Source organism: Pinus tabuliformis, chromosome J (assembly GCF_031772625.1).
Source record: "Pinus tabuliformis cultivar Carrire ecotype Pingquan chromosome J, CPIR1, whole genome shotgun sequence".
Classification (NCBI taxonomy): domain Eukaryota; kingdom Viridiplantae; phylum Streptophyta; class Pinopsida; order Pinales; family Pinaceae; genus Pinus; species Pinus tabuliformis.
In genome coordinates this window covers 705,569,185-705,592,635 of record NC_142295.1, presented here as the reverse complement: position 1 = coordinate 705,592,635, position 23,451 = coordinate 705,569,185, and positions in this window count along the sequence as shown.

The following is a 23,451-nucleotide window of genomic DNA, read 5'->3' as shown; positions in this document are numbered from 1 at the left end:
CAATTGTTGGAAATAATACTGAGAGGGGGGGTGAATCAGTATTATTAGATCAATAAAACTTTTTCAATGCTCAAAAACATATACGCTACTTCAGTTAAGTGAACCCGCGTGTACACGCTGCTGTGTCTAAAGCAACTAGCGTATATCCAGAAATCTTATGATTCAGTTAGCTTATCTTCAGTAAATGCATCAGAACATTATTAACCATATTAACAGTAAACAGGTGCAGTATAACAGAACAGATCATCACATAAAAGCCACACACATGAACACAAAGATATAAGGTGGAAACCCAATGTGGGTGAAAACCACCTGCTGCAAGTCATCTCAATATTCTTCTTAATAAGAAAATACTTTTACAATATTTGTACTGGTGCAGTCTTATACCAGTACGGGAGCTACAACCCCCTTTGCTTTTGTACTAGCCAATCCATTTACTAGTACACAGGCTGCTACCTGCTACAATGCTCCAAAGATCTCCCTTAGCTTTTGTACTAGCTTAGATACTAGTACGTAGGTGCTTGCCTACAATCTTCTCTCCTCCAGGTACCACGTTTCATCAATTTTCAGACTGGATACACTGAAGCACAACACATAATCTGAAAGGCCACATTTCATCCAATTTTAATACTGGACCCATAACTATCATTGAAGATAAAAACAATCATCAAACTCTGAATCACTGAAACCCTGTTAACAACACTGTCACCAGAACACAGAGCAGACACAGAACTCTGTAATAACCATCTGACCCATCTGCAACTTCAAATATCAAGCTTTACAATGTATACGCTACTTCGATGAATCAAACCCGCGTGTATACGCGCTTTCGCCAAAGACAACCCGCGTACAGATCTAAAAATAATTTCTCATAACTTGTAGCTGTACCAGACATCAATCATACTCATAATACTTATAGAACAATACATGCGTCAGTATGTAGATCTAGAATAAGCATCATAAAGATAGTTCATTTCAAACTATTTGATCCCGATCTCTCCTTAGATCTTGCTCTCCATCAACCGGTGAGATCTCTCCTTAGCTCAGATCAAGCAATGCATCATCAACCCATAACCTGCATACTGGATCTAATGCTTCATCAGATATTCAAGACATTTCAGATACACTTGCCTAATGATTTCCTTCCCTTTATATAGCCTTAGGCCTTGTTCAATACCAAGAGCCAAAACCATAGAAATCCAATACCATCAACTTCAAAACTAGGGATCAACACGTCCGCCGAGACGCCAAGGTCCAAAACCATAGGCACAACTTCCAAGGAATAACCGCCATGGACCAAAGGTACTTTTCCACATACAAGTGCCTTTGCTGAAGCCAACCTGCGTGTACACGCGACTTGGGCTTAACGAACCTGCGTGTATGAACTTTCTCTTCTTCTTATAGTCTGATCATCAATTCCTTGCTGCTGACCTTCTGTACTATGATTTGTCATCAGTGAGGTTTACCATCAAGGACAACACTTATCTCATAATGCCAACAATCTCCCCCTTTGGACTTGATGGCAACAACACCAAATCACTCTCCCCCTTTGACATCAAGGGCAAAGGGTGGACCAAGATATTCTCTTCCTTTGCTGAATCATTCCACTGTCCATACTCCCCCTGAGTACCTGCTGAAATCTCTGAATAGTCTCCCCCTTTGTATATGCCAAGGTGTACCAATCTGTCCATGCTCCCCCTGAGTACATGCTGAATCTCTGTACCGCTGAAGTGTGTTGTACATGCTCTTCCTGAATGTAGGCAAGATCTGCAAAAGATGTTCTTCAAGAAGAACATGACTCTATACATCATAAAAGACCTTCCTATCACCAAAGACTCATACATACATCCATCTCTCAACTAAGTGAGGATATACAAAAATTGACTCATCCACCCAACCAAGTGGGGATACATCAAAAGTTTACATATGAAAACCAATCATATTGCATCAATCATCCCAGGCATAGTGGGGAAACCAAAATAGGCGGTTACATGACCTCGACACCATGAAAGAGATACCACAAAAGAGATATATGACATAGAGACGAAAGACCAAGATTTATGAAAGTTACTATCAGCATCTGATAATCACCATTCAGATCAGCAACCAATTTCGCCTTTGTTCCTCTTGAAACCAACAACAAATGTGAACTAGAACCAAAAGCTTTAAGATAATGCCAACAATGCATCATTGGAAGATTATCTGCTCCCCCTGAACCTGTGCCAGATGATCTCTGTCAGACCTATATCAGACTTTCTGCAACCAACATCTGTCCCTGCTGATTTCCTTCAAATCTCCATATATGCGTCTGTATACACATAAACAGGCGTATATACGCAGATATCCCTTACGCAACACGCGTACACCATATACGCGACTATCCCCTTGTAAAACGGCGTATGCACGCGGATATCCTTTAAACAACACGCGTACACAAATTTCCATATCAGCAACCTGTAAATGTCCTGTAGAGAATAGGTCATCAACCTATAACAAGGTATGTCTGCATCAATTCATCCCTTTGAACAGAATTCAGAGTCATTCACATTGTATCATGTGTGAAACCACCATAGCCATTCCAAGTATCATTACTTGGGAACATCTGCATCAATTAACATATGTAAGTATCAACCTATCATCATATAGATAAGAACTCATCACCATGTCTCCAATAAAGCAACTTTGAGTAGTCATCCATGTATCAGCATTATGTATCTTGAGCTCAAGCTCATTTGACAAAACTTCTTGATATCATCAACAGCAACAATCCTTATCCACAAGAGTGCCTGCATCATAACTGTATGATTTTTATGCATATGACAACAGCAGTATATGAGTGACCCATCATCAAGTGAGGAAGATGTATATTCAAGCTTTGTACTTCTCCTTGTCCTTATGAAGATCACCATGAAAGCACCATATATGCATCATCAAAGAATCAACCATAAATCTGATCTGAACATCTTGTATGTAACTTCAAGAATCATATGAGAGTTTATCATAGACAACTCACAACCACATCATGGCAAGATATATCATTTAGCCATATAAGAATCATCACCAAGGATTATTAACCATAATGCCAACAATGAATTACTAAAGGCATATGCTCCCCCTCAACCAGTGCCATATGTTAGATCTGATCATGCATATATCAGTAATAAGCATCAAGACATCATCATCATCAAGTTAGGATCAAAACACTTCTAGACATCTTGCAGGTATCAAAACATTTTTACACATCCTCAACAGACTGTAACAATTAACCAATAGAGTAAATAATGGACTGAATCATGTCAGATCCCTTTTCTGAGCCTGTCCCCACTGCTTTTCCTCAGACTGATATATACGCGACTTTTCAGTGTCTAACTCGCGTATATACGCGACTTCCCTTTAAGAAACTTGCGTATGAGATTCAGGACACTGAAGTTTTACACTTTCAGCTCCCCCTGAGTCTGATATGTCTGTGCTGTGCTGTGTCTCAGTACATTGTGCTGACTGTACTTCCTTCTTCCTCCATATCTTCAAGTGTGATGAGGTTTTCTCCTTTTGGTGTGATGTCCATCCTTTGTTTCTGCATTCCTTTGCTATATGTCCAAGCGTGTTACATGCATAACATCTTACATATTTCATATTCCTTCTGTAACAATCAGCAGCTTTGTGACCAAACATATTGCAAGCAAAGCAATATCCATTAAAGTACCTTGAATGTGATGATCTTTCTACATGATGGTCTTGAACCCTTCTTCTTCCACATCTAGCTGCAACATGTCCAAGATTATGACATACATAACATTCAACATTATTCATAGGAGGAGTAAACGATTTTCTTTGAGGAGTCTCTTTCCTTGATTGTTGATGGGGTTGACCTTTCATCTCCCTTTTGATCATTTTAGTTTTCTCTTTAGAGTTCCTTGCCTCACCTTGTGAGCTAGATTCACCTTCAACAGATTCATGAAAACCAAGACCAGTCTTGATTGCAGGAGACCTTTGACTACTAAGAATATCATCCAAGGCTTTAGTCCTATCTTGAAATCTCAAAAGTTTATCCTTTTCTTCTAATTTACCTTTCAAGATATTTACCTCAACTTGAAGTTGTTCCTCCTTTTCTAGACATTGCTTCTTCATGTCTTCTCCATCTTTTCTTCCTTCTTCCATTTGTTGCCTTAGATTGAGTATCTCCTTTTCTTGCTTTTCATACAGATCCTGCTGAATTTGACGAACTCTGAAGGCACATTCCAACTGTGATTTTAAGCTGATGACTTCGTTGTCTTGTTTTTCAATTGCTTGGTGTAGATCTTCATTCTGCTTCTTGGATTCTTCAAGATCTTCCTTTAGTGAGAGGATCGTAGCTTCAAGATTTTCATAGTAGCAGGATCTATCTTTGAGTTTCTTGATGGTTGTGCTTCTTTCGTTGACTTCTTTCCTTAATGATGTCACTTCATGCTGCAATTTTTGACATTGGTCTTCCTTGTCCTTGAGTAGCTTTCTTACCTTGTTTCCTTCTTCTAGTTGGGCCTTTAGTTTGGTGACTTCTTCTTTGAAAGCACATTCCCTTTTGTTCAATAGATCTTGTTGATCTTTAACTTTGTCTGTAAGCCTTCTAAATACTGCCTCTATTTGATACTTTTCTTGCTAACCCATAAAAGCATGTTCAGTAGTTTCACTATCACTTCCATCACTTTCACAAGGAAATATAGCAGGAACATCAGAGGATAACACATTCATACCTGATAATGATTCTGAATCTGATTCTGAATCTGAAGAGCCTCTTATACCTAATCCCCAATCGATTCTCCCACTGTCATAGTCCTTCTGAGATGTCTTCTTCTTCTTATGAGCTTTCTTCTTAAGCTTCTTTCCCATTGTTCCACGGATCTCCTTCAAGCGATCAAGCTTCTATCAAAGGACCTGCTCTGATACCAATTGTTGGAAATAATACTGAGAGGGGGGGTGAATCAGTATTATTAGATCAATAAAACTTTTTCAATGCTCAAAAACATATACGCTACTTCAGTTAAGTGAACCCGCGTGTACACGCTGCTGTGTCTAAAGCAACTAGCGTATATCCAGAAATCTTATGATTCAGTTAGCTTATCTTCAGTAAATGCATCAGAACATTATTAACCATATTAACAATAAACAGGTGCAGTATAACAGAACAGATCATCACACAAAAGCCACACACATGAACACAAAGATATAAGGTGGAAACCCAATGTGGGTGAAAACCACCTGCTGCAAGTCATCTCAATATTCTTCTTAATAAGAAAATACTTTTACAATATTTGTACTGGTGCAGTCTTATACCAGTACGGGAGCTACAACCCCCTTTGCTTTTGTACTAGCCGATCCATTTACTAGTACACAGGCTGCTACCTGCTACAATGCTCCAAAGATCTCCCTTAGCTTTTGTACTAGCTTAGATACTAGTACGTAGGTGCTTGCCTACAATCTTCTCTCCTCCAGGTACCACGTTTCATCAATTTTCAGACTGGATACACTGAAGCACAACACATAATCTGAAAGGCCACATTTCATCCAATTTTCATACTGGACCCATAACTATCATTGAAGATAAAAACAATCATCAAACTCTGAATCACTGAAACCCTGTTAACAACACTGTCACCAAAACACAGAGCAGACACAGAACTCTGTAATAACCATCTGACCCATCTGCAACTTCAAATATCAAGCTTTACAATGTATACGCTACTTCGATGAATCAAACCCGCGTGTATACGCGCTTTCGCCAAAGACAACCCGCGTACAGATCTAAAAATAATTTCTCATAACTTGTAGCTGTACCAGACATCAATCATACTCATAATACTTATAGAACAATACATGCGTCAGTATGTAGATCTAGAATAAGCATCATAAAGATAGTTCATTTCAAACTATTTGATCCCGATCTCTCCTTAGATCTTGCTCTCCATCAACCGATGAGATCTCTCCTTAGCTCAGATCAAGCAATGCATCATCAACCCATAACCTGCATACTGGATCTAATGCTTCATCAGATATTCAAGACATTTCAGATACACTTGCCTAATGATTTCCTTCCCTTTATATAGCCTTAGGCCTTGTTCAATACCAAGAGCCAAAACCATAGAAATCCAATACCATCAACTTCAAAACTAGGGATCAACACGTCCGCCGAGACGCCAAGGTCCAAAACCATAGGCACAACTTCCAAGGAATAACCGCCATGGACCAAAGGTACTTTTCCACATACACGCGCCTTTGCTGAAGCCAACCTGTGTGTACACGCGACTTGGGATTAACGAACCTGCATGTATGAACTTTCTCTTCTTCTTATAGTCTGATCATCAATTCCTTGCTGCTGACCTTCTGTACTATGATTTGTCATCAGTGAGGTTTGCCATCAAGGACAACACTTATCTCATAATGCCAACAATCTCCCCCTTTGGACTTGATTGCAACAACACCAAATCACTCTCCCCCTTTGACATCAAGGGCAAAGGGTGGACCAAGATATTCTCTTCCTTTGCTGAATCATTCCACTGTCCATACTCCCCCTGAGTACCTGCTGAGATCTCTGAATAGTCTCCCCCTTTGTATATGCCAAGGTGTACCAATCTGTCCATGCTCCCCCTGAGTACATGCTGAATCTCTGTACCGCTGAAGTGTGTTGTACATGCTCTTCCTGACTGTAGGCAAGATCTGCAAAAGATGTTCTTCAAGAAGAACATGACTCTATACATCATAAAAGACCTTCCTATCACCAAAGACTCATACATACATCCATCTCTCAACTAAGTGAGGATATACAAAAATTGACTCATCCACCCAACCAAGTGGGGATACATCAAAAGTTTACATATGAAAACCAATCATATTGCATCAATCATCCCAGGCATAGTGGGGAAACCAAAATAGGCCGTTACATGACCTCGACACCATGAAAGAGATACCACAAAAGAGATATATGACATAGAGACGAAAGACCAAGATTTATGAAAGTTACTATCAGCATCTGATAATCACCATTCAGATCAGCAACCAATTTCGCCTTTGTTCCTCTTGAAACCAACAACAAATGTGAACTAGAACCAAAAGCTTTAAGATAATGCCAACCATGCATCATTGGAAGATTATCTGCTCCCCCTGAACCTGTGCCAGATGATCTCTGTCAGACCTATATCAGACTTTCTGCAACCAACATCTGTCCCTGTTGATTTCCTTCAAATCTCCATATACGCGTCTGTATACACATAAACAGGCGTATATACGCAGATATCCCTTACGCAACACGCGTACACCATATACGCGACTATCCCCTTGTAAAACGGCGTATGCATGCAGATATCCTTTAAACAACACGCGTACACAAATTTCCATATCAGCAACCTGTAAATGTCTTGTAGAGAATAGGTCATCAACCTATAACAAGGTATGTCTGCATCAATTCATCCCTTTGAACAGAATTCAGAGTCATTCACATTGTATCATGTGTGAAACCACCATAGCCATTCCAAGTATCATTACTTGGGAACATCTGCATCAATTAACATATGTAAGTATCAACCTATCATCATATAGATAAGAACTCATCACCATGTCTCCAATAAAGCAACTTTGAGTAGTCATCCATGTATCAGCATTATGTATCTTGAGCTCAAGCTCATTTGACAAAACTTCTTGATATCATCAACAGCAACAATCCTTATCCACAAGAGTGCCTGCATCAAACTGTATGATTTTTATGCATATGACAACAGCAGTATATGAGTGACCCATCATCAAGTGAGGAAGATGTATATTCAAGCTTTGTACTTCTCCTTGTCCTTATGAAGATCACCATGAAAGCACCATATATGCATCATCAAAGAATCAACCATAAATCTGATCTGAACATCTTGTATGTAACTTCAAGAATCATATGAGAGTTTATCATAGACAACTCACAACCACATCATAGCAAGATATATCATTTAGCCATATAAGAATCATCACCAAGGATTATTAACCATAATGCCAACAATGAATTACTAAAGGCATATGCTCCCCCTCAACCAGTGCCATATGTTAGATCTGATCATGCATATATCAGTAATAAGCATCAAGACATCATCATCATCAAGTTAGGATCAAAACACTTCTAGACATCTTGCAAGTATCAAAACATTTTTACACATCCTCAACAGACTGTAACAATTAACCAATAGAGCAAATAATGGACTGAATCATGTCAGATCCCTTTTCTGAGCCTGTCCCCACTGCTTTTCCTCAGACTGATATATACGCGACTTTTCAGTGTCTAACTCGCGTATATACGCGACTTCCCTTTAAGAAACTTGCGTATGAGATTCAGGACACTGAAGTTTTACACTTTCAGCTCCCCCTGAGTCTAATATGTCTGTGCTGTGTTGTGTCTCAGTACATTGTGCTGACTGTACTTCCTTCTTCCTCCATATCTTCAAGTGTGATGAGGTTTTCTCCTTTTGGTGTGATGTCCATCCTTTGTTTCTGCATTCCTTTGCTATATGTCCAAGCGTGTTACATGCATAACATCTTACATATTTCATATTCCTTCTGTAACAATCAGCAGCTTTGTGACCAAACATATTGCAAGCAAAGCAATATCCATTAAAGTACCTTGAATGTGATGATCTTTCTACATGATGGTCTTGAACCCTTCTTCTTCCACATCTAGCTGCAACATGTCCAAGATTATGACATACATAACATTCAACATTATTCATAGGAGGAGTAAACGATTTTCTTTGAGGAGTCTCTTTCCTTGATTGTTGATGGGGTTGACCTTTCATCTCCCTTTTGATCATTTTAGTTTTCTCTTTAGAGTTCCTTGCCTCACCTTGTGAGCTAGATTCACCTTCAACAGATTCATGAAAACCAAGACCAGTCTTGATTGCAGGAGACCTTTGACTACTAAGAATATCATCCAAGGCTTTAGTACTATCTTGAAATCTCAAAAGTTTATCCTTTTCTTCTAATTTACCTTTCAAGATATTTACCTCAACTTGAAGTTGTTCCTCCTTTTCTAGACATTGCTTCTTCATGTCTTCTCCATCTTTTCTTCCTTCTTCCATTTGTTGCCTTAGATTGAGTATCTCCTTTTCTTGCTTTTCATACAGATCCTGCTGAATTTGACGAACTCTGAAGGCACATTCCAACTGTGATTTTAAGCTGATGACTTCGTTGTCTTGTTTTTCAATTGCTTGGTGTAGATCTTCATTCTGCTTCTTGGATTCTTTAAGATCTTCCTTTAGTGAGAGGATCGTAGCTTCAAGATTTTCATAGTAGCAGGATCTATCTTTGAGTTTCTTGATGGTTGTGCTTCTTTCGTTGACTTCTTTCCTTAATGATGTCACTTCATGCTGCAATTTTTGACATTGGTCTTCCTTGTCCTTGAGTAGCTTTCTTACCTTGTTTCCTTCTTCTAGTTGGGCCTTTAGTTTGGTAACTTCTTCTTTGAAAGCACATTCCCTTTTGTTCAATAGATCTTGTTGATCTTTAACTTTGTCTGTAAGCCTTCTAAATACTGCCTCTATTTGATACTTTTCTTGCTCACCCATAAAAGCATGTTCAGTAGTTTCACTATCACTTCCATCACTTTCACAAGGAAATATAGCAGGAACATCAGAGGATAACACATTCATACCTGATAATGATTCTGAATCTGATTCTGAATCTGAAGAGCCTCTTATACCTAATCCCCAATCGATTCTCCCACTGTCATAGTCCTTCTGAGATGTCTTCTTCTTCTTATGAGCTTTCTTCTTAAGCTTCTTTCCCATTGTTCCACGGATCTCCTTCAAGCGATCAAGCTTCTATCAAAGGACCTGCTCTGATACCAATTGTTGGAAATAATACTGAGAGGGGGGGTGAATCAGTATTATTAGATCAATAAAACTTTTTCAATGCTCAAAAACATATACGCTACTTCAGTTAAGTGAACCCGCGTGTACACGCTGCTGTGTCTAAAGCAACTAGCGTATATCCAGAAATCTTATGATTCAGTTAGCTTATCTTCAGTAAATGCATCAGAACATTATTAACCATATTAACAGTAAACAGGTGCAGTATAACAGAACAGATCATCACACAAAAGCCACACACATGAACACAAAGATATAAGGTGGAAACCCAATGTGGGTGAAAACCACCTGCTGCAAGTCATCTCAATCTTCTTCTTAATAAGAAAATACTTTTACAATATTTGTACTGGTGCAGTCTTATACCAGTACGGGAGCTACAACCCCCTTTGCTTTTGTACTAGCCGATCCATTTACTAGTACACAGGCTGCTACCTGCTACAATGCTCCAAAGATCTCCCTTAGCTTTTGTACTAGCTTAGATACTAGTACGTAGGTGCTTGCCTACAATCTTCTCTCCTCCAGGTACCACGTTTCATCAATTTTCAGACTGGATACACTGAAGCACAACACATAATCTGAAAGGCCACATTTCATCCAATTTTCATACTGGACCCATAACTATCATTGAAGATAAAAACAATCATCAAACTCTGAATCACTGAAACCCTGTTAACAACACTGTCACCAGAACACAGAGCAGACACAGAACTCTGTAATAACCATCTGACCCATCTGCAACTTCAAATATCAAGCTTTACAATGTATACGCTACTTCGATGAATCAAACCTGCGTGTATACGCGCTTTCGCCAAAGACAACCCGCGTACAGATCTAAAAATAATTTCTCATAACTTGCAGCTGTACCAAACATCAATCATACTCATAATACTTATAGAACAATACATGCGTCAGTATGTAGATCTAGAATAAGCATCATAAAGATAGTTGATTTCAAACTATTTGATCCCGATCTCTCCTTAGATCTTGCTCTCCATCAACCGATGAGATCTCTCCTTAGCTCAGATCAAGCAATGCATCATCAACCCATAACCTGCATACTGGATCTAATGCTTCATCAGATATTCAAGACATTTCAGATACACTTGCCTAATGATTTCCTTCCCTTTATATAGCCTTAGGCCTTGTTCAATACCAAGAGCCAAAACCATAGAAATCCAATACCATCAACTTCAAAACTAGGGATCAACACGTCCGCCGAGACGCCAAGGTCCAAAACCATAGGCACAACTTCCAAGGAATAACCGCCATGGACCAAAGGTACTTTTCCACATACACGCGCCTTTGCTGAAGCCAACCTGCGTGTACACGCGACTTGGGCTTAACGAACCTGCGTGTATGAACTTTCTCTTCTTCTTATAGTCTGATCATCAATTCCTTGCTGCTGACCTTCTGTACTATGATTTGTCATCAGTGAGGTTTGCCATCAAGGACAACACTTATCTCATAATGCCAACAAAAAAGACACAGAGAAGAAAACTCCACATGGTCCCTTTTCATACATTTGTGTCTCTCGAGCCCGAAAAGGTAGAAAATGATACTTGAGAGAACCACTTAACCATTTCAATCAAGGAGTACCTTTTTCACAAATAGTTCATCCGAGCCTGAAAAAGGGGTAAAAGTATACTAGGTGAATGATATCTCACAGCCTTTAACAAGTTCAAAATGACAAGAGCTTGGCAACCCTTTCATGTCTAAAGAGTTGGGAAAGAGCTGAAAGAAGACCTCCTATTTTTATTTTCTTTTAACGAGTCAAAAAGGGAAAAATACTCGATGATCTTTTCATTTTTTATGAGTGAGAAAAGAGCTTAAAGGTGACTCATCTTGGAGGAATGAGTGGTATAAAGGGTAGCAACTGGTTCCGGCAATGGTGGAACTGCTCAAAACATGTAATTGTCAAGAGGCCAGCTAATAAAACCACTCATCGTTGCGGCCCCTCAGGAAAGGAAGAAAAACCAAGTGAAAACATATGATCAGCCAGAGAGATGGGGGCGATGGAATGAAACAACCAGGGCTCATTTAGCAGTAATTAGCTGATAAAAACGACAATCACAAGACGTAAATTGGGCATGCGTTCATTTTTACACAAGCTTGAACCATGGAGAACTCTGCTTGGATTCAGTTTCATGTTTACACAAGCTTGAAACGAAAAGCTATGCTTGCTATAAGTTTGCATGCCCCCGGCATAATGACTCAATTCGAGGTACATGCCCCCAAAGCTTCATTTCATTCAACTAGGTGGATGGAATGAAGGTTCACTTTCAAGATCTAGGAAAGACTCGACTAGGATTTTACAAGATCTTAATCAAAGACTCGATTTGGAAAAGGGAGGTGCTTCATTTTTTAATGAGGTTGACACAGTAAAAGAACTATCCTCGAGACCCTTGTTTCATTTTTTAACGAGGTTGTCACAATACAAAGAACCATCCTCATGACTCCTTGTTTCATTTTTTAACTAGGTTGACACAAGACCAGGAACTATCCCCATGACGTCTGTTCACTGACCCATAAGAGAACATGGCTCCCAAGAGGTCTTCACTAGATGGAAGAACCATGCTCTAGGAGGAATACATGTCATTTGTTACCAAAGACAGATTGGGTTCCAATGCCCCCAGTACATAATGTACAATACCATCTGTGTGATCATTAGCACATGTGGAGACGGAACGGGTAGCCACATAATTTACCTATGGTGGGGAAGGTATTGCTTGGAAACAAGAGCCAATATCGGACGATGGTTGCAAAGGAGGCACCTGGTGACCAATGAATGATAGTTGATAAATGGTCACTATTCTCCCTTCGTGTGGAAAACAAACCACACGTAAAAGTGAAGAAACAAGAGCTCCCATGACATAAACATAGTTGCGTCAAAGGAGAATAATGAAATCTAAGGGACCTTGAACTATCATCGCATCTATATAGACAGTCTTTCCTCCCAAAGTAATAGGTAACTTCAAAAGGATTCCTAAGGGTTGATTGGTTCCTCCATTGAAAGACAACAGATTATAGGTGACAGACACAAGCTGTGGGGAACCCAAAGCTTGCTAAGTAGTAAAATACATGATGCTAACAGATGCGCCTTCAGCTAATATAGTGCCATGTACTACCATATTATAGGCTTGTACTATGATTTGGAAAGGCACCCAAGATGGAAGCTAGAAAGTAGTCAATTTACTCCAAACAAAAGAAATAATAGAACTACTTGGTGGGGGTATCATATCATTTCCCTCATGCTCTGTAGGAATAGGAGAAGTACTCTCCTGAACAACTGGGATGGGAGGGTCACTCTTCAATTCATGAGAATTTGAGGAGACAGGAAGAACATGAGCAATATGATCACCACTCTCTTCTAGAACAGAGTGAACAACTGGAGCCAAGTCGACACTCTTTTCGACCAATGGTCGGTCAGGAACAAACATAAGAGATTCATGCTTAGGAAGAGCGAGATGGGAAAGATATGAATCAAATTCAAACTCTTTACCAAGTAGGAGAGGGTTAAAAGAAAGCCTTTGATAACCAACAGGAAGTTGGGGTTGAGGAGCTGCAAGGTTTTCCAAAACTTTGGAAACTTTATCCATAAGAGGACAAAGGTGAAGAAGATGTTCTCCTTCACATAACCTACAGGGGAATCTAATCTTCCCTTTCTTCTTACCATCACTAACCGAGGGTGCTACATAGACATGATCTCCAGAAGTTGATGGGGATGGTCGATTCAGGACTTGAGACCATACCTCCAAGACTTTGGGAATGTCTGGACAGTTTCAAAGGAGATGGTCACCCTTACAAATCTTGCAAGGGAATCTGACCTTTCGTGGAGGATCGAAAGGTTTGTTGATAGGAAGTGCATTTAGAGCAATAGTTGCATGGTTGGCCTCTCGCTTACTTGACTTATTCTTCTTTGCCTACTTCTTCTTCTTAGCCTCCTAGTTACTAGATTTGAAACTTTCACCAGGAAAAGTAGAAGAGGAAGGTGAAGAAAAAGGGGAAGAAGGTAAGAGGTCAAATTTAGAATCAACGTGATGTGATTCAAATGAAGGAGACATTTGGATAGGATTCGGGATTCTCGAGACCACCAAGGTCGAAAACAACTAGACAAGTAGACCAATGGTTAACCTGGGAAGGGACAATGTCGCCATACAAGGAGCACCAGTGTTTCCAAAAGAAGGAAAAGGACTAGGATTCCCATCCGAAGGGAATCCTTGACTGGTAGATTCTGGAAATGTTGCCATTTGAATTGACTTTTAAGGAAACACTAAGGAAGATAACTTTAACCAGGAATATTTCGTGGGCAGTTACTTTTAAGACACTAAAACAAAACTTTTCCTTTTCATACTTTAAGAGCCGAGAAAAGGACTAAAGGTGACTCTAGTCACTTTCGGAATTAACAAGCTCAAAAGGACAAGTGCTCGATGATATTTTAAATTTAAAGAGTCAAAAATATCAAAATGACTACTCAAGATAATCTAGGCAAAAGGATTACTAGGTAACAGTGAACTGTAGAATACCTCCCAACGAACCTAGAAGTACGGGCAGGAAATCTCCCTGAATGTTGTGTTCGGTGTATCACGTTTACAAGGTGGTAGACTCGACTTCCTACGGATAATGGATTGCAAACCTAATGGGGTCTCCCTTTATATATCTAACGGTACAGGGAGCACAAGTTCATACTAGTGCTATCTAGTGTCGAAGCGAATGACAGCTGCTAGGTTTAAAGAAGTCGAAACACGTCTCTAGCCTAGACAACTAAATGTGAGCATTAATTTTCAATGCTTCCTTAGGTTAATTCAATAAATTTTAATGGCTGAACTTGAATTAGGTTTCAATTCCAAGGCCCTACCACTATCAACTGAAAAAACTCCTACATGCAGCTATATGAGAAAGGAAATATTTGTCTTCGATGAAAGTTAACACTAATTGAGAGATACATAACACACAATCAATGCAACAATCAAAGAGTAAAATATTTCACTAATAAATATCCAAAACGCACTGAATATTCTTATCGAATGCACTTCAACTAGTCCTTTTAATAGTAAAGAGAATTCATTTCTTTTTGAATACAAATGATGATGCGACTCTAGTCTTCAATGATGCTAGTTAATGTAACATATTGATTTAGCAAACTAGAATTATGTATTTTTCAATGGAATGATAACATGAATCTTTCACAAACACTTCAATGAAAAATTTTCAAAACAATCAACATCAATCAAATGGAAAGCACGAAAAGAGAATTCCTTCCAAACCAATGATGCAACGATTCAATCAAGAACAAGATGAGAAATGTAATCTATGCCCGAAAAGAGATGCTTAATCAAGAGAAGAACAAACGAAACTTTTCAAACTTGTTTAATTGAAATCAAAGCAATAAAAAGGACTAAAAAATGAAATGCAAGGAGCAAATTTGACTATCAACTTGACTTTCTGAGCATGAAAACAAGTGAATGGGTGACGACCTAGATGCCCTAGGGTTATACACCATCCAAGAACTCAAGAAACCAAGTGAAGAAAATGCAAATCAACTAATCATATAAACCAAGCTAAAATAGCTTTCCATCTAGGCAGAACACAGTCACAACAAGCTGAGAGACAGAGATCAGAAGGGCAAGACACACTAGCTATGATCTAGGGTAAACCCTGATCTTCACCTATAGGAATTGATGTGACTACCTAACTGATAAAACACACCAAAAGGGGGTCGACATGATTGTTTTTTAGAAATTCATGGTGATCGGCGCAACTGTCAGAAAAATAAACACGTTGACCGAGGATTCAAGGAAAAAAATAAAAATTTTCAGAGGCTAAGACTAGACTTGCCACTGTAAATTCCAGGCTCAGAGCAGTAAACCAGGAAAAGTAGAGAACACTAATGGGAAATGGTGATACTAGAAAAGTTCACATAAAACCATAAAATGAAAATAAATCAAATAGAAGGATTGGCTCCCCAGTGGAGTTTCCAATTTGTCTTGCAGGTATATTCTCAATGCAAAAAAAACTAATTCCTCTAGCCCGAGAGAGCGGGTCTAGCCACAAACAAATAATCTATGGAAAATCTCCTTAAGCTAGAACCAATTAAGAGGTCCTACCTCTTAGAACATTATTTTGCTTGGCGATGATTCTGCTTCTCCACTCCAGCTATCTTCCATTTCCTTCCTTCGAATGCTCGAAACAAGAAAACAGCAACAACAACAAACATGATAGCATACAATATTGTATTTAGCCTACTTAATAGGTCAAGGAACATTAATCCACAAAGATTTAAAATGACACTTCATGTAGGAAATCAATCAATAGTTTCATTTATATAAATCAGAAAGAGATTACAACTGGCGCCTTGACGTTGCTGGTCTCCTCCGACTTATCCGGGTTCCCACACTTCTGCTAGCACTTCATGGATAGCCTCAACAATGAAATTTTTAAGGCCTCTTTCCCTCTAGTCTCAAACCAACCAAAATCACACTATTCTCCCTTAAACATACACTAGAAAGCTACAAGCTATAGATGACTTGCTGGTTATTCAAACTTGCTACAAAACTCAAACTAGATTTCGCTTGGGAAAAAGAGAGGTTTTTATAGCTTGGATGGATGGGAGATGGTTCCTCTCATCATGGGAGAAGGTCTTATCTCTTGAGGTTATTCCATCCTAATAGGGGCAAGGAGCCCAAACTGACTTCCTCGGCTCTATCCGTCCCAACCATCTACCAAACTTTCATTACGAAGCTTCTAGACATGGAAGCTTCGGCTCCTTATTTAAAAAACCTTCCAAAAGAGGATCAACACAAATGGAAAAGGGCTCAGTCACTTTGATCGGCACGAGGGCTAGTTTTAACCTCTATAAATCGGCATGAGGAGAAAACTAGCCAGTAGCGCCGGTCTTGTAAAATGGGATAGAAGAAAGATTCTTGGGAAATGGTGTAAAGGGGAATTATTCTGCTCATGAAGAGGGATATACTGGGAGTTTCTTCATGATAGGAAAAAATGTTAGATACACTATATAGGTCCTACAGGATCATAGATGGGGAGTACAAGGACAGTGACAAAATTCTGTATAACAGGGGGTTCATCAGGAACTTCTCTTGGATTGCATATCCTATTACGTCATTGCAGACAAAATGTAAGAAATTTGAAAGGCCAGAGAAATGTGCAAAAGTTTTGAGCAGTTAAAGTAGTTGTTGATTTATGCTCCATTGTTAAAGATTGAAGATCCAGATAATGAGTTTATGGTATGTACAGATGCCTACAAAAGAGGGCTTGGTGGAGTTGTTTTGCAAGAAGGATAGCTGGTATGCTATTGATCAGGAGCTCAGTACCAAGTGTCGTAAAATGGTCAAAAATGAAAGTGCCCAAAACTAATTGGAACCTAAATAACCATATAGAGCTTGTCTTCCTGATTCCGTCGCCGCAAACGGTTCGAAAAATGGTCGCCATATGAAAAAGTTATGCCAAAAACAAAATCGCCCAATAACCCTTAGTTTTTGAATTTTTAAAAAAATAAATTTAAAAAAGAATATTCCACAGAATATTCTAGGGAATATTCCTTTCAAACAGCGAATCAGAAGATGCCATGTGGCAGGCCCGGAGGGCACGACGTGGCCCTGGGTGACGTCAGCGAAGGTATGTGGGCGCATATGCATATAAAATTTTGGTGGCAGTGTGGTTTGAACACACGACCTGCCTTACAACACTACCACGCTTTACCACTAAGCCATGAGCATCAGACTCGTTTAAATTGTTGAACGGACTTTTATTAAAGTTGAAATTTCATTTGGGTGGGGCTTTAAGGGGGCCAGCCCCCGCACACCATGTGACCACAACCCAAAACCATGGGCCGATCCACCGGGCACGAAATCCAATGCAAACCGCCAGCAGAGATTTTTGGTCACATGTGCAAAGTTAGCCGGCGGTTATGGCGGATTTGGCAGAGCTGTTGGTGGTGGCGCCAAATTTGGCAATCGCTCCATATTTGGCGGGCCTATCTGGCCGTAACTAAATTTAACTGGAGTTTTTTTAGGCCAAGCTGGCAGTTGGGAGTAAATGGCCATAACTTTGGCTAGGAAAATCCGTTTTGGACAAAAAAAAAATTATTTTGGGTATTTTGGACCTTCTGAAGCCATTGGCAGAGGTTTCACGGCCATCTGAGGTCGTTTGCAGGTGTTTAACTTCGTGGAAGTTCCAGGAGCCACCAGAGCCAAATCAGTTTGGGAGCTGCATTGGGAATTGTGCAGCCAGTGAATGTGGAACGAAGGTCATTTCTGAAGGTTTTCAGCATTCTGAATCCATTTCTACAGCTCGTTTTTCCTTCTGAGGCATTCTTCTCACTGTTTAGCTTCAAGGAATCTTTCAGGGCCACTAGGTCCATTTCAGTGTTGGAGTTGTTTGGGGGCTATATTCATCCATTTTTGGTGATTCAAAAGCCTATGTCTACTATTTTCAACCTTCTGAGTCTAATGGCAGAGGTTTCAGAACCAATTGAGGTCATCTTCCCCTCGAAATTCTCCATGCAAGTTTAAAGGGCCAACTGGGGAAAGTACTGTATAAGGTACAAAATTCATTATTTAGTGTTTGGGAAAGAGAATGTTTGGCTAATTCCTATCTTCTGATTCTATATTTACAGTCAAATCTATCCTTTGAGACACCCATATTCTTGTATTAGCCTTTGTATCAATTTTAATACAAAAGGATAAGCCTAGTTGGAGAGGCTTGGTCCAGCAGATGTAGCCCAGGAGGGGGTGAACTGCTTTATCATTTTGATGTCTTTATTTGCTGAAGATGATATGCTAAACAAAACTGATATAAAGTTTTAAACATCAAATAAATATAACTTGCATACACACATAATCACCTATTCAGCTGCAGAAAGTTATGTGTCTTATTCCGCAAGACCTTAAACTTCAAGTATGTGTATGTCAAAGACTTCTAAGTGTTTACTTTGTTATTTCTTTAGGCAGAGCCTGTAGAGGGCTAGGTAGCCTCTGGAACTCATCCTCTTTTTAGAGGTGACATGTCCGATGAATGCCCCTACAGTCTATCTCTGTATAAGAAATAAGAAGTTTATACATTATTAGAGGTCATTTGGAGTGTCTAGCTCACAGTTGAGATTATTGGAAATGGATACCTTGCACCCTTAAACAAGTACATTCCATTTTCAGATCAGAAGGTATCATAGCACTAGGTTTTCTTGACTGACATCACTAGCTTGATTGTGTAGCTTGAAAGGTGTCTTAAGCAGTGTTGAAGATTGACTGCTTCATTATTCTGCAAACTACTTGTTGTTTGAGTTGCTGAAGCTCTTTTGTTCATTTTTACAATGACAAATTCCATAAGTGAGTTCTCAAAATCGTCCTCCTTCACAAGATTCTTTGATGAAGGCTTGAAGCAAGAATCTTTCATCATGATGAATATGGTGAGAGAAATGTATGAGGATGAAAGAAAGAGCTCTAGACTTCAAGAGCAGTTGAATTCCATGAGGGAAGAGAATCAGTTGCTTTCTAACCAATTGCAGGAAATGGAAGGCCAACTTGATATTGCAAACATGAAGCTGGAAAGGATGCATGAGTTGGAGACACAACTCCTTGTTGCCAAAGAAGCCTTAGCCAAGTATCAGCTTGAAGAAGAGGTAAACAATTCTAGTTTGTCTTCAAATTCTGATAAGAATGTTTATGTTGGTTCTTTTGAGAAACATACCAGAGGCATAGGGTCCAGGTTGATGTCCAAAATGGGATATGAAGGAAAAGGATTGGGCAAACATGCACAGGGTATAGTTGAGCCAATAATGGTTGAGGTAAGGCCTAAGAATTTGGGTCTGGGCTATGGAAAATCTTATGGAGAGGGTTCCAAAGTAGCCATGAAGGAAATTGAAACAGTTCCTAGAAGGAGTTTCATTTCAGGTTCTCTATCTCAAGATTGTAAAGATTGTATTCTTGGGGAATGCAATAGTTTGAAACATACCTTGCAAGAAGAAGGTGTGCATAAGCATGCACTTGAACAAGAAAGTGGTAAAAGCTCTAAAACCATTGAAGGGATTGATGGTGTTCCAAAAGGAGCTTCTTCTTCATTTGATTCATCTCCTCATGAAGGTAATGAAGCTGAAAGGGAAAGGTATAAGTCTGATTTCAATCATATTTCTTTTGATCATGTAAAGCATGGTAAAATTCCACACAAGCAGTGGAAAAGAATTTCATGTTCTTTTTTTGGTTTGGTTAACCATAATGTTTCTAGATGTTGGAAAAGAATGGCAACCTACAGGAAACTTTTGAAGGAAAGGAGGCAAGAAGCCAAAGTTCCATTGAACAATGCAAATCATGCTATCAAGAAGATGAACATGTGTTGCACTTATTGCCATAAGCATGGGCATACTGATGAAAGGTGTTGGACTCTGAATCCAACAATGCTTCCACGAAAGTTGAAGAAACTGGAGAAAGAGTATGGCAAGAATGGGAAGGAAGTTTCCATCATTGATATGTGTCAGGATGATACAGATGTTGATATTGATGTGCAGTTAAAGGAAGTGCCTTTGAGATGGATTCGTAAGAAATGGTTAGAATTCTTATCCAATTAAAGTTTCATGTCTTTTGATTGAATGCATTTCTTTGTTAAGGGAATGCAAGTTGCAGGATGGAAAAGCTGAGTATGAGACTCACTCTATTGCAGTGAAAGTTATATTCATTTCAGCTTTGAAAGTACATGTACATGTGATCGAGGATCTTGTACTTATAATTGTACTTAAGGAAAAATTGAAGGATAAACTGCATGCATGAGAATGATATGCATGAGCACAGGGATCATGATGATTTCCTTGTATTTTAAACATGTATGTGTGATTAACTTGAAGGGTTGATTACTTTCTTTTTAACCATGCATGTAATGTAATATTGACTTGGAAAAAGTTAATTTGATCTCCAAGATTGTAAAGAGGAGAAAGGATGAAGTGTTTCATCTTTATAAGAGCCTTCTCATTTGGGAGGCAGCTCTTCTTCTGGAGCAGAGGTGCCATGGATGGGCATCGTGACAGCTGGAAAGCCCACATGTTCAGGAGAATATTTCAGCTCATATATCAGAGAGTTTCATTGCTGGTTGCTACAAACTTTCAGATTGTCTGGCGAATAAGCTTGGTCGGGATTCGACGAGTACTTGGTTTATGCAGCAACATTCGCCATGACGACAGTTGATAAGGCGGGACATTTTGGCATCAATATGCTCTTTTGGCTGAATGGAAGAGGATATTTCTATTCCTCAAGTGTTGTACAGTTCAGTTCAGAGATTCAGTGAGCTTTTGGGGACCAAAAGCCTTCTCATTTGGGAGGTATGATCAGGAGCTCAGTACCAAGTGTCGTAAAATGGTCAAAACTGAAAGTGCCTATAACTAATTGGAACCTGAACGACTGGATAGATCTCGTCTTCCTGATTCTGGCACCGCAAACGGTTCGAAAAACGGTTGCCATATGAGAAAGTTATGCCAAAAACAAAATCGCCCAATAACCCTTAGTTTTTGAATTTTTAAAAAAATAAATTTAAAAAAGAATATTCCACGGAATATTCCAGGGAATATTCCTTTCAGACAGCGAATCAGAATATTCCTTTCCGGGCCTGCCACGTGGCCCTGGGTGATGTCAGCGAAGGTATGTGGGCGCATATGCATATAAAATTTTGGTGGCAGTGTGGTTTGAACACACGACCTGCCTTACAACACTACCACGCTTTACCACTAAGCCATGAGCATCAGACTTGTTTAAATTGCTGAACGGACTTTTATTAAAGTTGAAATTTCATTTGGGCGGGGCTTTAAGGGGGCCAGCCCCCGCACACCATGTGACCACAGCCCAAAACCATGGGCCGATCCACCGGGCACGAAATCCAATGCAAACCGCCAGCAGAGATTTTTGGTCACATGCGCAAAGTTAGCCGGCGGTTATGGCGGATTTGGCGGAGCTGTTGGCGGTGGCGCCAAATTTGGCGGTCGCTCCATATTTGGCGGGCCTATTTGGCCGTAACTAAAGTTAACTGGAGTTTTTTTAGGCCAAGCTGGCAGTTGGGAGTAAATGGCCATAATTTTGGCTAGGAAAGTCCGTTTTGGACGAATTTGTTTTTGATTTTGGGTATTTTGGACCTTCTGAAGCCATTGCAAGAGGTTTCACAGCCATCTGAGGTCGTTTGCAAGTGTTTTAGCTTCGTGGAAGTTCCAGGAGCCACTAGAGCCAAATCAGTTTGGGAGCTGCATTGGGAATTGTGCAACCAGTGAATGTGGAACGAAGGTCATTTCTGAAGGTTTTCAGCATTCTGAATCCATTTCTACAGCTCGTTTTGCCTTCTGAGGCATTCTTGTCACTGTTTAGCTTCAGGGAAGCTTTCAGGGCCACCAGGGCCATTTCAGTGTTGGAGATGTTTGGGGGCTATATTCATCCATTTTTGGTGATTCAAAAGCCTATGTCTGCTATTTTTGACCTTCTCAGTCTAATGGCAGAGGTTTTAGAACCAATTGAGGTCATCTTCCCCTCGAAATTCTCCATGCAAGTTTAAAGGGCCACTAGGGCCAATTGGGTAAAGTACTGTATAAGGTACAAAATTCATTGTTTAGTGTTTGGGAAAGAGCATGTTTGGCTAATTCCTATCTTCTGATTCTATATTTATAGTCAGATCTATCCTTTGAGACACCCATATTCTTTTATTAGCCTTTGTAGCAATTTTAATACCAGAGGACAAGCCTAGTTGGAGAGGCTTGGTTCAGTAGATGTAGCCCAGGAGGGGGTGAACTGCTTTATCATTTTGATGTCTTTATTTGCTGAAGATGAGATGCTAAAAAAAACTGATATAAAGTTTTAAACAGCAAATAAATATAACTTGCATACACACATAATCACCTATTCAGCTGCAGAAAGTTACGTGTCTTATTCCGCAAGACCTTAAACTTCAAGTATGTGTATGTCAAAGACTTCTAAGTGTTTACTTTGTTATTTCTTTAGGCGGAGCCTATAGAGGGCCAGGTAGCCTCTGGAAATCATCCTATTTTTAGAGGTGACATGTATGGTGAATGCCCCTAAAGTCTATCTCTGTATAAGAAATAAGATGTTTATACATTATTAGAGGTCATTTGGAGTGTCTAGCTCACAGTTGAGATTGTTGGAAATGGATACCTTGCACCCTTAAACAAGTACATTCCATTTTCAGATCAGCTATGAATCATAAAAACTGAATGAGCATGAGCAAAATTGTCTTACAAATGATCCTGAGCTGGGAGTGATCATTCATCCATTGAAAATGTTGAGGAATTATCTTCTTAGCAAGAGGTTTGTATTGATGAGCGATCACAGTGAGTTGAAATACTTATTCAATCAGCCAAACCTGAATGTTAGGAAAGTTATATGGTTGGCCATGATTAATGAGTTTGACTTTGAGATCATGTACAACGAGGGTAACGAGAAAAAATTTGCAGATGCTCTTAGCAGGCATATATAGGTGAATCATATAGCAACTATGAGTTCTTATGGGATGGAGTTACAGGTTCGTATATTACAAGTAGGTCAGTAGGATGACAGGCACGAGGAGCTTATGCATAGATTTCAAAAAG